The following is a 16,634-nucleotide window of genomic DNA, read 5'->3' as shown; positions in this document are numbered from 1 at the left end:
TCTATGTTCTACATCCTTCTCTAGAAACTAACATAGCCGAAACAACGTCGGCTGGTATCCCCAAGAAAAGAGTACGTGATACAGTTAATCCCACGTGCATGTGGCATTACCGACTTGGCCTTATCAGTATTGACCGAATCACAAGACTGGTAAAGGATGGTCCTTTCGATTTTCTAACTGTAGAAGATCTTCCCACTTCTGAGCCTTGCCTTCAGGGTAAGATGACAAAGAGGCCATTTAACGGTAAGCTTGAAAGATGTACAGACACGCTTGACCTTATACATGCAGATATATGTGGTCCCTTGAGTATTAGGACCCGTAACCAGCACGTGTACTTCATTACATTTACCGATGACTATTCTCAGTATGGTTACGTGTACCTAATGAGACATAAGTTTGAATCATTTGAAAAGTTCAAAGAGTTCAGATAAGAGGTCAAGAAACAGTTAGAGAGAGAAATTAAGACCCTTCGATCGGATCGAGGTGGCGAGTATCTCTCTGACGAATTCAGGGACTACTTGAAGGTCAACGGGATAGTATCACAATTGGCTCCTCCTGCTACACCACAACTTAACGGTGTTTCAAAGAGGAGGAATATGACCTTATTGGATATGGTCCAGTCACTTCTCGTCCATTCAGAGTTGCCCACATCCTTTTGGGGATACGCATTAGAGACTGTGATTTACGTGCTGAATAGAGTTCCAACCAAATCGGTTTCGAGCACTCCATATGAACTTTGGAGTGGAAAGAAACCAAGTGTCAGACACTTCAAGATTTGGGGTTGTCCGACACATATTAAAAGAACGAGTCCTGATAAATTAGAATCCAAGACCAACCGTTGCCTATTTGTAGGCTACCCAAAAGGCTCTATAGGTTACCTATTCTATGACCCAAGTGAGCAGAAGGTGTTCTGCAATCGAAATGCACAATTCTTAAAAAATGATTACATCATGAACAATCATCGTTAGGAAATTGTTCTTGATGAAGAGAGCACGGATGTAGTAGGAGGTGTCCCACAAGTTCCAGGTAGTGACCAACCTAGAAGATTTATCCGGGTATCCAGGCCACCAGTCCATTTTGGTTATGACTAGGATAGTTACTTGGTGGAAGCCTTGACTAGTGAGGAGGATCCCATGACTTATGCAGAAGCTATGTTGGACATAGACTCCCTTAAGTGGGTAGATGCCATGAGAGCTGAGATGGACTCAATGGAAACCAAAGGAGTTTGGACTCTAGTAGATCCGCCCCCTGGGGTAAAAGCAATTGGATGAAAATGGATCTATAAAAGGAAGAAGGGCCCCGATGGCAGGGTTGAGACCTACAAAGCTTGTCTAGTGGCAAAAGGGTACACTCAGAAAGAGGGCATCGATTATGAGGAAACCTTTTCGCATGTGGCCATGCTTAAATCCATTAGGATCCTGCTAGCTGTAGCAACATACTATGACTATGAGATTTGGCAAATGGATGTCAAAACTGCATTCCTGAATGGAGATCTTACTAAAGATATCTTCTATATGCAGCAGCCGCAAAGCTTCATAGCTGTGGGTCAGGAACACATGGTATGTAAACTAAATAGATCCATATATGGACTTAAGCAAGCTTCTAGGAGTTGGAACATCCAACTTGACTATGCTGTCAAAACGTTTGACTTTGAGCAGAATTCGGATGAGCCCTGTGTTTACAGGAAAACCAGTAGGGATAAGGTTACGTTCTTCGTTCTGTATGTGGACGATATCCTATTCATTGGGAATGATGTGGGAATGTTGACCTTGGTCAAAGTATGGCTTTCACAGCAATTCTCCATGAAAGATCTTGGAGAAGAGTCTTATATACTGGGTCTTCGACTCTATAGGGATAGATCGAAGCGGATAATAGGATTATCCTAATCTGCTTACATTAACAAAATCGTAAAAAAGTAGAACAAGGAAAACTCCAAGAAGGGAAATGTTCCTTTCTGGCATGGAGTTGCTCTCTCTAAGAAGATGTCTCCCAAGACATCTGAGGAGATCGAGGACATGAAGAATGTTCCCTATGCCTCTTCCATGGGGAGCATCATGTATGCCATGCTGTGCATTCGCCATGGTATTGCTCACACGGTGAGTGTAGTAAGCAGATTTCAGGCCAACCCAGAGTAGGAGCATTGGACCGCTGTGAAATGCATAATTAAGTACCTTTGAAGGACAAAAGAGATTTGTCTTGTACTCGATGGTGCATCACTATAGATCCAAGGGTATACTGATGCCGATTTCCAGTCAGATCCAGATGATAGAAATTCTACATCCGGGTATGTTTTGACGATAAGATCGTGTATTGTTACTTGAATGTCAACAAACAGGGGTCCTGAGTAGCAAATTAACAGTCCACAACCCAAGCCGAACACATTGCCGTAAGTGAGGCTGCCTTATGAATGAAGGTGTTCATTCCTGAATTTGGAATTCAGCACATCACCCATTCCACTGTTGTGTGACAACGGGAGGTTGATGTTAAGAGATCAGTGGAGAATGTGGCAGACCCATTGACTAAGAGATTCACACAGAAAGTGTTTGAGAAATACGTGGAAAGTTTGGGACTCCGCCTTATACCAGATTGGACCTAAGTGCAAGTGGGAGCTGTCAGATAGTTGTATGCCCTTAGCTCCAATCAGAATGATGTACATTATGAATTTATTGTAAATGAATAAAGTACACATTTGATTCATGTTCCTGTGGTGTGTTTCTGTGTAAAACCCTTAAACTGGACACTTTTGAAACTTGTGTTAGTTTAGAATGTTCACAACTAGTGGGTCGGTTTGGGGAGACATATCCTGATAAGGCTGACACTGATGTGCCGCCAAGTCGGTTGGGGTGGCCTGTCTCTGCCACCAGGGTGAAACCCAAGGTACATGCAGTGTAGGATTAATTGAATCTTTGAACCGGACTAGATTTCCAGTATTGCCCTGGACCTTGGAGATTGATGGGCAAAACAGGAAAGTTACACCTCACCCTAGACTCAATTATGATACTGCACTAGGTGTCAGATTGGGCTGTCTTTGATATGCCAATTAGTGAGATCCTTAGCGGGGGTCAAAACCTAGGTATGTTGGGACAGTCTGAGAATTCATCTGAGTGGGTGATCATAGTGACAGGATCAGCCCATTTGTCGGACAAAGGTAATGATCAAGGATGCACTATCTCTGATGGAAACCAAGACTACCGGCAACCGATTTCAATCGTTGAGATTTGTTTTGCAAAATATATTTTATATAAGATATAATAGTATATATATTACGGTTTCTAATTGTTTGCAAAATGTTTTAATTCCCAGGATCCATGTGAGTAGAGAGTGCATCACTGTTCCTTGCAACCGAGGGAGAGGTCCTCTCTTGTCGGGCAGTGTTTGATCATTATGGGCTGAGAGGTTAAGTGTAAGACCATTGAGGGTAACAACCTGATGGGCTAATCTTGCATTTGCCCACAGTCCCTGGGTGTTACAAGGTGGCTTGGCCCAAAGACCACTTAGAGTAAGTGTTGGGCCCATAGAGCCCATGTTATGGGTTTCAGGGGGTCCACTATCCATAACAGTGTATTCGGCCAGGCCTTGTAACAAAGGCTGGGCTGAACCAATGTGGCTGATGTGTAGATCAATGTTTAGGTCCCACGCCATACAAGGAAGCCCAACTGGGCAGCAGTTTGGAAGGCTGAGTGAGCACATAACCTTATTTGGCCTAAAGCCCATTTCGAACTGGGCTGATTTGATCAATAAAATAAGGGGCGAATTCTGAGATTAGATTAGCAGATAGGATTGGGTCTCAACCCTATCCACTCAGAGACTACCTCCTAAGGGTTTACCCTTATCACTTAAAGGGAATTCTAATCCAAATATTATTTGGATCAACAACTCCTAATGGGATTAGAAGTTGATCCCTTTAAGATTATAAAAGGAGGAGGGGGCGGCAGCCTTTAGAAGACACACATATTCACATCCTCTTCAGAGTTGAGATCACAGAATAAAGAATTCAACACCTCTGCGAAAATTCTTTCCTGTCGCCTCCTTGCCGCCGCCACATCTGCCAGTTCATTCTCCTCTTGTTAGTAGGAGTGATCAAGATAGGATCTTGATAACAGTCCTTTGTGAAAGGGCTGACTGGAAGTAATGCTCACGTACCATCCAGCTGATTCTTGCGAAGGATCCGATTCTTGTGAAGAATGTTGCTGATTCTGCTCCATCCTGCACTGTGCCATCTTCAGTGGGAGTAGTTTTTGGTTTCTTCCTTGGGCGTGAACACCTCCATTGGGAGATACTATTTCTCCGTATCAGGTATATCCCTCTCCTTCTACTTTTGTTCAGATCTGGTTTGGTTCTTGGTTCAAGATTGATCTTTGAAAAATATGATTTTTCTAAAATAGGGAATACGATTCTTAGTAGGATAGAGAGAAAACTTTTGAAATTCGCCCATTCTATTCCGCAAGATTCGGGTGTCCATACGATGGATATCTCATCCCTTCATGAAGGTAAAACCTGATGGGCTAATCTTGCATCTGCCCACAGTACTTGGGGTTTTTATAAGGTAGCTTGACGCAAGGACCATTTAGTGTAAATGTTGGCCCATTAAGAGCCCATGGTGATGGACTTAGGGGTTCATTATCTCCTACAGTGAATTCAGACAGTCCTTGTAACAGAGGCTGGGCGGAACCCATGTGGCTGATGTGTAGATCAATGATTGGGTTCCACGCCATACAAGGAAGCCCAACTGGGCAGTAGTTTGGAAGGCTGAGTGAGCACATAACCTTATTGGACCTAAAGCCCATTTCGAACTGGGCTGATTTGATCAGTTAAATAAGGGGCAAATTCTGAGATTAGATTAGCAGATAGGATTGGGTCTCAACCCTATCCACTCAGACAGTCCAGATTTGAATATGATTCCGATCTAGAAACCTCCTAATAGGATTAGGAGGGGGCTGATCTAATCTGCAGATATGATAAGGGCTTACCCTTATCACTTAAAAGGAATTCTGAGCCAAATATGATTTGGATCAGCAACTCCTAATGGGATTAGAAGCTGATCCCTTTAAGCTTATAAAAGGAGGAGGGGGCGGCAGCCTTTAAAAGACACACATATTCACATCCTCTTCAAAGCTGAGATCACAGAAGAAAGAATTCAGCACCTCTACAAAAATTCTTTCCTGCCACCTCCTTCCTGTCGCCGACACATCTTCCAGTTCGTTCTCCTCTTGTCAGTAGGAGTGATCAAGATAGGATCTTGATATCAGTCCTTTATGAAAGGGCTGATTGGAAGTAGTGCTCACGTGCCATCCAGCTGATTCTTGCGAAGGATCCAGTTCTTGTGAAGAACGTTGCTGATTCTTCTCCATCCTGCACTGCGCCATCTTTAGTGGGAGCAGTTTTTGGTTTATTCCTTGGGTGTGAACACCTCCATTGGGAGATACTATTTCTCCATATCAGGTATATCGCTCTCCTACTGCTTTTGTTCAGATCTGGTTCGGTTCTTGGTTCAAGATTGATCCTTGAAAAATATGATTTTTCTAAAATAGGGAATACGATTCCTAGTAGGATGGAGAGAAAACTTTTGAAATTCTCCCATTCTATTTTGCAAGATTCGGGTGTCCATACGATGGATATCTCATCCCTTCATGAGGGTAATACCTGATGGGCTAATCTTGTATCTGCCCACAGTCCTTGGGTTTTTATTAGGTGGCTTGACCCAAGGACCATTTAGTGTAAATGTTGGGCCCATTAAGAGCCCATGGTGATGGACTTAGGAGTTCACTGTCTCCTACAGTGAATTCAGACAATCCATGTAACAGAGGCTAGGCGGAACCCATGTGGCTGATGTGTAGATCAATGTTTGGGTCCCACGTCATATAAGGATACCTAACTAGGCATCAGTTTGGAGGCTGAATGAGCACATGGACTTAATGGGCCTAAAGCCCAATTCGAACTGGGATTTAGATCAGTAGATAGGATAGGGAGTTATCCCTATCCACTCAGAGAGTCCAGATCCAAATAAAGATTTGGATTAGGAAACTTGTAATAAGATTAAGAGGGCTGATCTTTATCTGCAGATAAGATAAGGGTCTATCCTTATCTCTTAAAGAGAGTCCAGATCCAAATAAGATTTGGATTACGAAACTCCTAATAGGATTAGGTGGAGCTCTCTTTAAGGTTATAAATAGAGGAGGATGAACCCCAATTCACCCCAAGCTGATTACAGATTCAAGAGAGAAGACACCTCTAGTGAGACTGACACCATCTTCTGCTCTTGCCTCCCTCTACTGCTGCCGCCATTGCCAGTTCGTTGTCCACCAGTAGGAGAGATCAAGAAGCATTCTTGATATTAGTTTTTGGTGAATAACTGATCTGAATTTGTGCTCACTCAGCCTCCATCGAATTCTTGCTGAAGAGTTCGGCTCTTGCTGAAGAGCCACCTGCTGATTCTGCTCCACCCTACGTTGTGTCATCTTCAGTCCGAGTAGTCTTTGGCATTTTCCTTGGGCGTGAACACCTTCGTTGGGAGTTACTGTTACTTTGTATCAGGTATATCCCTCTCCTACCTTTTGGTTTCAGATCTGGTCCGGTTTAGGGTTCAAGATTGATCATTGAAAATGTAGTTTTCTAAAACAGGGAATGTGATTCCCACATGGGAGAGAAACGAGATGAACATTTTTTTCATATACTTTGTGCCTGTCTAAAAGGGTAACTAGTAGACAAAAAGTAACCCGAAGTGGCTCGTTAGATGTTCACTTTAGGAACTTAGCCTGACACACTTATTCCCTTAGGCAAGGCTGAGGTGGACCTCTGAGGTGATCGGGGTTACGTGCCAAGTTGAACTGCCGGGATGGTCAGGGTTACTATCCTCTTTCCCTTGTCACATTGTCGTGGAGCCGAGGTGGTTGCATGCTGCCAAAGAGGTCGCCAAGTTGTGTATCTTGTCCCTTTTTGTAGTTGCACTTCTTCTTGTGTTTCTTGTGTAGGGGTCGGTGCCCACTTCCGAAAGGTTGCAAGTTGCGAAAATTCATCGCTCAATAACCTATCTACTCAATCTCCTAGGTGGGCTGATGCCAGTTCTCGAGATTGGATGAGGACTCACTTGTTTGGAGGGTCACTCCAAAGTCGAAGCCAAAATCAAGGGCCGACCCATTGGCTACGGCCGAGTTCCAATAGGTTCCTTGTTAGAAGGGATGAGTAGGCATGTGACCTCCGACGGGTTGTTTGCCTTGGGCCGACGTCTGGTCTGGGCGTGTAAAATTGGTAAAGGTTGTATAGTGTGGCCAGGATGTTAAGCAAGGTGGGGGACCTGGTGACTAGGCGTACGACCTCTGAGGGTTGTGTGCCTTGGACCGAGGTCCAATCTGAGTGTGTATCCTTGGCCAAGGTTGTATGCTACGGAAGGGCGCTCAGTCGAGACGAGAATGTATACTCTAAAGGTTTGAGCTATGGTTTCCTCAGCGGTGATGTACGTCTATTCCTTCAAAAATTCTACCTTGGTTCTGGGCGGCATCTTGGCAACAAATCACGTAAGGGCCGACTTGGGGAGGAGGCCTTGAGTTGCTGCATTCATGGAGGAGTCACCTCGGCTCTACTTGATTTTCTGAAGTTCATCCTTCACCAAACCGAGCTATGCCTGTATATCGGCGATCTGTTGGCCGGTGGGTACCTCCGCTTCCTCCCGTTCTCCTTTGTGGTGGGACAGGCTGGCTATTTCTTGGTTCCTTTTGGCCCATCTGTCATCAAGGTAGTCTCGAAGGTCTAAGGTGTGAGGTGGAGGTGGCGCTTCTTGTTGGCAGTCATGCCATTGGCTTCGACATTGGCTGTAAGACCGTACTGATTCGTTCTCCCTTTGGTTGGGAGGCCTTGGATGTTGAGGGGGTTGGCTCGCACGTCAGCTACTACTAGGTTTGGAGGGCTCAACCTGGTGGGAGTTGGCAGAGCTAAGGGCTAGCGGGTCCGTAGACTCGCGTTGCCCCCGCTAGCCTGATGCCCGGGCAGGGTGGCAACCCTAAGAGCGGCTTCCTGCCTGGGGAAATGCCTCCTCGATACGCCAAGCGAGGTGGTTTAATCATTTTAGGAGTGCTTGGTATTGCGCATTGGTGTCTAGGTTCAAGGCATTCTTGGTGTTTTGTACCATGTTGAAGGAAGTCTTGATTGCAAGTAAGATTGAAGGAAGTCTTAGCAATGTTCCCATAGATGGCACCAATTGTTGATGCTCGGATTGGCCGAGATCAACACTATCAATTCACCCCCAACTCCAAGTAGACCCGAGGTACTAGAAGTCCGAGTACAACCGTGGTCGAGGAGTGGAGTCTGTGATGAGGGAGATCCATGGTCCGTGGTCCGATATCCACTGTGTCCGGTACCTAAGGTGGATGAGGATCCCGATATTGGTTCTACAGGGAAGGAGAATGTCAGACGCCTTGGGTGAAGACACGAGGCGAAGACTCTGACGGTCAAGTTAGTAAGAGGGTACAAGGTGGACGAGGTCTGAGGTGTGAACACCAAGACGAGGTCACAAGAAAGCAAGTAATCTCAAGAGTGAGCTAGAGAGCTGGAGTATTCTTCCTTTTACTTGGAGGGTGTTGCCTCCTATTTATACTTGAGGCCGCCAGGGGTAGGTGACCTTGGATGGCTTGGATTCAGTCCATACCAAGGGCACGATCATCTGGGAGCGCTAGGTGAGGGCGCGCGATTGCCTCCGCGAGGCCTGCCTAGCCTAGCCTAGCATGCGCCCTGATTTGTCCAGCGTGAGGTGCTGACATTGACTCTGCCTGTGACCCGATTGGTTCTGCTTTGTGCTTCATTTCTTGACACGTGTAGGCTTGCCATTGGCCCAGCCGGATGTGCTACATCACTCTAGTTTTATGTTTTGTTTTATTTTTTGAAAAGTAATCAGTCTTTTTTTTTCTTAATTTCCGAGTGCTTTCTCATCCCTAGATCAATGGTTAGATATAATGATGCCAATAATTAAGTCCTCTGTGTTTTGTCCCCCTCAAGTTTAGGATTGAACTTAGCCTTACATCGATGTTCTTTTAGTTCTCTTTTCTTGGTTGTTTTTCTAATTAATTGTTTCCGTTTTGGATGTGTTGGTGATCGATACCAATCTATTAGGTGTTATGCCTCATGTTTACTACATTGTCTATTGCTTAAATATTACTAGTATGTTTTCTTTTATAATTGTGTTTTTGCTTGTTTGTTTGAGTTACCATGTGGGCCCCACCTATTGGACCCGTGAGAGGGGTGCCTAACCCCTTCCCTCTCACATCTGAGTCTTACCTGCACTGGTTTAGCCGATGCCTCAGGATATTGGAGTCACTATGAACAAAAATGAGTCTTGATACAATTCTCGAAGGTTTTATCTCCTCAACTTCCTAATTTGATGGGTGACGACTCCATTCCCAACCCAAGTGATAGCTAGGAAAGCAAATAGCTAGTGCCACAATTAGTGCCACCTCGCTGCATTTATTCTCTATGTCACATCACAGTTTCTATTCCTCGAGAACCCCTTGTGGTCCTAAAATCCGGTGGTCATTAGCTTCCCTTGGCCTCTGTGTTCTTGGAGTATCTTTACGAGTAGATGGTTGACACGACCCATCAGGTTTAGGGATCCAAGTTTTAGGTGTTATACATCCTATGTTTTTGCCCCATTCTAGGTTTGGAATTAGTGAAATAGAGGTGGGGTTTACCTCTTTGGAGAGTTTTGTAACTTGTCCTTATGTGCATCCTATTTTCCATACTATGCCCTTTTGTATAGGGTTGAGTGTGCTTGAAGGCAATGATTAGCAATGCACCATAGGCGTTAATAATCCTGTGGTTTGAGCTGCTTGTCTGGTCTTATGGCTTGGTGTGGTCTTATATTTGGACCACTCTAGTGAGGCACAAATGACTATATATCACCCTAACCACCTCCTTCATCAATTTGGGTATGACAATATCGGGTTCACAGTTTTTTCAATCTGATGGGGCGAATGTTTTCTAGCAATGCCACAATGGGCTTACCTTTCCAGGCATCATATGTTTTTCTTTGGCTTCCTTCAGGCATGTGGAGGTTTGTAGTTCTGTCCATCTTGGATATCTGCGTGCTTTGTTTTGCGGGTTCTAGATGTTCATGGTTGTAGAGCCCCGACCAAGGCACATTATGGCCTCACCACCAAGTCATGCTGTAAATTTGATCATAGATGGTCGTTTCCTCGTCCGTGGTCATATAAGTGAGGCTGCTCCGATTCCTCTTGGAATTAAGGTGAGCCAACATCATGTGAGTATTGATGTCAAAGGTAAGTGCCTTGCAATTAAGGTTGGTGAGAGCAGCCAACCTTCTGTAACCAAAAGAAAGAGGACAGCAAGGCGAGCTCGTCTTGTTTTGTCTTCTGTGCTAGGCCATGGAGGGGCTCCTAGTGTAATTTAAAGTGCTGAGGTATCCTGAACTGATGTATGGGGCCCCAATGATTAGGGTGTTGCGGAGGAGGTTCAAATTGAAGATTCCCGTGAAGTGGTTGTGTAGGTGGCTACCGTGAGTAAGGCCTACAATTTAGGGGTTGGTGTGGAGTCTACATAGTTGACAGGGGATGTCGTGTTGCTAGTTGCAATTATTACAGTCCCAACTCGGGTTGACGGGTTAAGAAGATAGCTCCTTGTGAAAGAATCAAAGGCCTCTGGATTGGTAAGCTTCTATCATTGTTATGTTTGTATATCACTTCTTGATTATTTGTTATGTATTTGATCATTGTTGTTTTTTTTTTTTGCAGTCTTTTGTCTTAAAGAGGGTGGAGGTGGAATAGTTCGATCCTGTTACTGTTCCGCAACATCGTGGATACAATGTCCTTGATTATCCAAATGAGGTGGTTGCCTACTGCCAAGTTCCCACCTATGGTCATGAGTACCTCCCTGAACACCGTGGTTGGCTTGATGAATTCCATCATGTCTCAATCGGTTGAGCTGTTATCGTGGTCACCTTTTGCCTATTGGTTAAAAATCTGTGTCTCATTCACCGCGATGGGCTTCATGAAGGAGTATATCTAGGAAAGTGTGGTTCACAGGGCTCATGTGTTCTGGAAGACTAGTCATGAGGAGTCTAGCCCATTGACTTTGAAGGGCTTGGTGTTAGACAGTTTTGTATGCCCTTAGCTTCAATCAGAATGATGTACTTTATGAGTTTATTGTAAATGAATAAAAGTGCATATTTGATTCATGTTCCCTTGGTATGTTTCTGTGTAATACCCTTAAACTGGACACTTATTGAGACTCGTGTTAGTTTAGAATGTTCACAGTCCGTGGGTTGATCTGGGGAGACCTATCCTGACAAGGCTAACACTGTGGTGTCACCAAGTCGGTTGGGGTGGCCTGTCTCAGCTGCCAGGGTGAGACCCTAGGCACATACAGTGTAGGATTAATTGAATCTATGAACTGAACCAAATTTCTAGTATTGCCCTGGACCTTGGAGATTTATGGGCAAAACTGGAAAGTTACACACGATCCCTAGACTCGATTATGATACTGCACTAGGTGTCGGATTGGGTTGTCTTTGATGTACCATTCAGTGAGATCCTTAGCGAGGGTCAAAATCTGGGTATGTTGGGATAGTCCGAGAATTCATCTGAGTGGGTGATCATAGTGACAGGATCAGCCCCTTTGTTGGACAAAGGTAATGATCGGGGATGCACTCTCATTGATGGAAACCAAGACTGCCGGTAGCTGATTTCAACCGTTGAGATTTGTTTTGCAAAGTATATTTTATGAGATATAAAAGTATATATATTATGGTTTCTAAAATGTTTGCAAGAAGGTTTTAATTCCCGGGATCCATATAAGTAGAGAGTGCAACACTGTTCCTTGCAGCCGAGGGAGAGGTCCTCTCTTGTCGGGTAGTGTATGATTATTATGGGCTGAGAGGTTAAATGTAAGACCATTGAGGATAATGCCTGATGGGCTAATCTTGCATCTGCCCACAGTCCCTAGGTGTTACAAGGTGGCTTGGTCCAAGGACCACTTAGGGTAAGTGTTGGGCCCATAGAGCCCATTTGATGGGTTTCAGGGGGTGCACTGTCCATAACAGTGTATTCGGCCAGGCCTTGTAACAAAGGCTGGGCCGAACCCATGTGGCTGATGTGTAGATCAATGCTTGGGTCCCACGCCATACAAGGAAGCCCAACTGGGCAGTAGTTAGGAAGGTTAAGTGAGCACATAAGCTTAATGGGCCTAAAGCCCATTTCGAACTGAGCTATTTTATTAGTTAATAATGGGGCGAATTCTGAGATGGATTAGTAGATAGGATAGGGTCTTGACCCTATCCACTCATAGAGTCCATATCTGAATCACATTCAGATCTAGAAACCTCCTAATGAGATTAGGAGAAAGCTAATCTAATCTGCAGATAAGATAAGGGTTTATCCATATCACCTAAAAGGGGTCTTATCCAAATATGATTTGGATAAGCAGCTCCTAATTGGATTAGGAGCTGATCTTTTAGGTTAACAAAAGGAGGAGGCGGCAGCCTTTAGAACACACACAATCAGATTTTCTTTAGTGCTGAAATCACAAGAAGAGAGAATTCTGCACCCTGCGAATACTCTCTTGTCGCCTCCCTGTTCTTGCCGCCCTGTTTGCCAGTTCGATCTCCAGTTGTGGGAGAAGTCATGATTCGTTCTTGACATCAGTTCTTTGAGAAAGAATTGATAGGAAGCTGTGCTCACGTGCCATCCTGCTGATTCTTGTGAAGGACAGAGTTCTTGGAGAAGAACACTGCTGATTTTGCTCCATCCTGCACTACGCCATCTTTAGTGGGAGCAGTCTTTGGATCCTTCCTTGGGCGTGAATAGCTTTGTTGGGAGATACTATTTCTCTGTATTAGGTATAATCCTCTCCTACTCCTTTTGATTCAGATCTGGTTCAGTTTATGGTTCAAGAATGATCCTTGAAAATATGATTTTCTAAAATAGGGAATGCGATTCCCAGTTGAAGGGAGAGAAAATTTTTTGAAATTCGCCCCCTTATTCCGCAATCTTTGGGCGTCCATACGATGGATCTCTCATCCCTTCACTTGGATGATCATCGTAAGCATTTGAAGATTATGGGCGCTTGTATCTTGAAGACCAAAGAGAAGGTATCGACTCTTCTTGATGAAGTCGCTTATCAATAGAAGGTGTTATTGCAATTGTGGTAAGAGTGTTAGGAAATCATTGGAATTCAGGAGAAGAGAGAGAGAGAGTTTAGAGGGGATCACTGAGATGGGAAAAAAGTGGTTAGTGAATAGGGGACTTGTACTTGGTAGTTTTGTATTCCGTCATTCTTGTTATGTAAATGTTTGACTATGGATAATACTTAATTAACCTTTTCTTCATGTGGGCCATCCTGCTCTAATGTGCTTTTTGTTTTTTATACTTTGTTACTTTTTTTTGTCAAGTTTATTGTTCGTTAGGGACTTGTCGTGGTCCTAGAGTAATGTTAGCATGCTTGAGTGGTGCTTAATGAGTGGGGAAGTAATTGAGATATATGCATAGTATCATGTTAATGTTGTATTTGGGAAGATACAAAGTGTTGATATTTGTGATGGGTATGAATCATTGCCTGACTCCTAGCAATGATTAGGGCCATGCAAAAATAGTTTTGAAATATTAAGATTGTTTGTTCTAGCAAGTGAAGTAGCAGGTAGGGGAAAATACAGGGCAAAGGTAATGGGAAGGCCCCCAATTTAGTGTACGGGATTTTAGAAGGAATATGTCATTAGTCTTTGTGATATGATTTGAGCACTTTTTCACAATTACTCTGTTGTAGCGTGCCAGTGTTGTGGGTCATGTCGTAGTTTGGTCGAAAGCTCAAAAATTGACTGGAAAAGCGCTTTATGTGTTGCAACCCTATGCAATTGTTTGAGTGGGGTAAGCTCAGTAGTATGCTATATTCATCTAAAAATATGGTACGGAGGTGGCAAGGTGGCACCCTATTTAGAGTGCTGAGTTTTGCAATATAGTACTACTCCTGTGATGTGATTTGAGCACTTGTTATGATCACTTTGTTACAATATACTGATATTCTTATAACAATAGTATTGCAGGTCGTGATACATGTATGTAATTTTATTTATGCTGAGCACAGGATATGTAGTTTGGTTAATTTAAAAGATTAATGATCCATTGAAAGACTACTTTCTCTGCTAGTTTTGGTGTGAGATGGTAGATATCAAAGCTTATTAATGTTGAGTTATTAATGTTCAATTCTTTGATTATATTGCTATTGCCTAGAGCTTCATACATAATACGCAATGCTTGGGATTATCAGGGAATGATGATTCACGCCTAGGGTTGTCAGGGCCTTCTTGGGGTTTCTAGGGTATGTAAGATTGTGCATGAGGTTGTCAGGGCCTTTTTGGGGTTGTTAGGATATGTAAGATTCTGCTTGGGATTGCTAGGGCCTTCCTGGGGTTGCCAAGGCATGAAAAATTGTGACTCGGGTTGTTAGGGTATGTAAGATTACACTTGGGGTTGCTAGGGCAAGTAAGATAGCATCTAGGGTTGCCAAGGTATGTAAGATCATGCCTAGGGTTGCTAGGGTATGTAAGATTGTGCTTGGGGTTTCCAGAGTATGTAAGGTCGTACCTGGGGTTGCCAATGTATGTAAGATCCTACCTGGGGTTGCTAGGGTATGTAAGATCGTAACTGGGCTTGCCAGGGCCTTCCTAGGGATGCCAAGGTATGTAAGATTGCGCTTGGGGTTGCTAGGAAATAAATTCTAGTGACTTGATGCATACATATATGAGGAAAAAAGAAACTGCATTAATAATTGCATGATGATTTGGTGTACATCAATAAAAGTGAAATCACAACAATATTCATTGTACAATTTGAGCTAGTGACCATTCATTGTTTCATCCTATTCGTTTGTGTGTGAATCCCATAACACATAATACCCTGTTGGGTGTGCTATGTTGATGATATATGACTCGACCTACTTAGGTGTGAAATTTCTAGCTGACTTGCCTTGTTGCACATGTAGGGCTGTTTTCAACACCTTATCCCCTTCTTTGAACTTTTGGGGCTTCACTAGCTTATTGAAGTTGGATATCATGAAATGTTTGTACTTAATTTGTCTTTGGAGAGACTTTTCTCTATCTTCCTTTACGAATTCCAACTTATTGCAGAGTTGTTGATTAATTTCTTCTGTATGAAATTGTTTCCCCATCGTTTAAGCTACTTTGGCTGAGACTATTTGTATTTCTGCTGGTAGGATTGCCTCTTGTATGTAGGCTAAGGAATAGGGTGTTGCCTGTGTGCTCTTTTTAAGTGATGTGCGATATGCCCATAGTGTTTTGAATAACTTATTTGCCCAGTCCTTTTGAGTGTCTATGACCATCTTGCTAAGCATCTTTAGTAGGGTTTTATTGGTTGCCTCTGCCTATCCATTTCCTCATGGGTAGTATGTTATTAAGACTCCTAGCTGTGCCCCTTATTGTCCTAATAAATTGCAGAATTCTTGGTCTTTTATTGGCAATTCGTTACCGGTGAGAATTCTCATTGGAACCCCGAACCTGTGGATGACATGTTTCCTTAGGAAATTGGCCACATTCTTGGTACAAATCTACCTTAGAGGTATGGCTTCTACTCACATGATGAAGTAGTCTATGGCAATTATTATGAAGCAATATCCCCTAGAAGGTGGGGGAATTTTGCTTATTAGGTCGACACCCCAAGTGTGAAAGGGCCACGGTGTTACGATGGAGTGGAGCTTGTTGGCTGTTTGTGTTAGACAAAGTTTGCCCTTAGCTCCAGTCAGATTGATGTACTTATTGTCATTTATTGTAAATGAATAATGTGCATAATTGATTCATGTTATTATAGTGTGTTTCTGTGTAATACCCTTAAATTGGACACTTATGAGACTCATGTTAGTTTAGAATCTTCACAGCTATTGGATAGATCTGGGGAGATTTGTCCTGTCAAGGCTAACACTGATGTGCCGCCAAGTGGGTTGGGGTGGCTTGTCTTAGTTGCCAGGGTGAGACCTGAGGTACATGCAGTGTGGGTTTGCTTGAAACTCTGAACCGGACCAAATTCTAGTATTGCCCTGTTCCTTGGAGACAAATGGGCAAAACTAGAATGTTACACCTGACCCCTAGACTTGATTGTGGTACTACACTAGGTGTCGGATTCGACTGTCTTTGATATTCCAATTAGTGAGATCCTTGACCAGGTGAAAACCTGGGTATGTTGGAGCAGTCCGAGAATTCACATGAGTGGGTGATCATAGTGGCAGGGTCAGCCCCTTTGTTGGACAAAGTCAATGATCGAGGGATGCACTCTCTCTGATGAAAACCTAAATTGGCGGCAGTGGATTTCAAATGTGTTTGAAATTTGTTTTGCAAAATATATTTATATAGAGATATACTTATATGATTATGGTTTCACAAAATATTTGCAAAAGGTTTTAATTCCCAAGATACATGTGAATAGAGAGTGTAGCACTGTACCTTGCAGTCGAGAGTGAGGTTCTCTCTTGTCGGGTAGTGTATGATCATTAAGGGTTGGGAGGTTAAGTGTAAGGCCATTGAGGGTAAATGGCCTGATTTAGCATAAATTCTATATGGGGCGAACTGCCCTTTGCAGTTCAGCCCATATACCTAGATAATGTTATATGATAATGTTATGGGCTTTAAT

This window comes from Nelumbo nucifera, chromosome 5 (genome assembly GCF_055504915.1).
Source record: "Nelumbo nucifera cultivar China Antique chromosome 5, China Antique-T2T, whole genome shotgun sequence".
Lineage (NCBI taxonomy): Eukaryota > Viridiplantae > Streptophyta > Magnoliopsida > Proteales > Nelumbonaceae > Nelumbo > Nelumbo nucifera.
Note: the sequence above shows the minus strand (reverse complement) of the source record.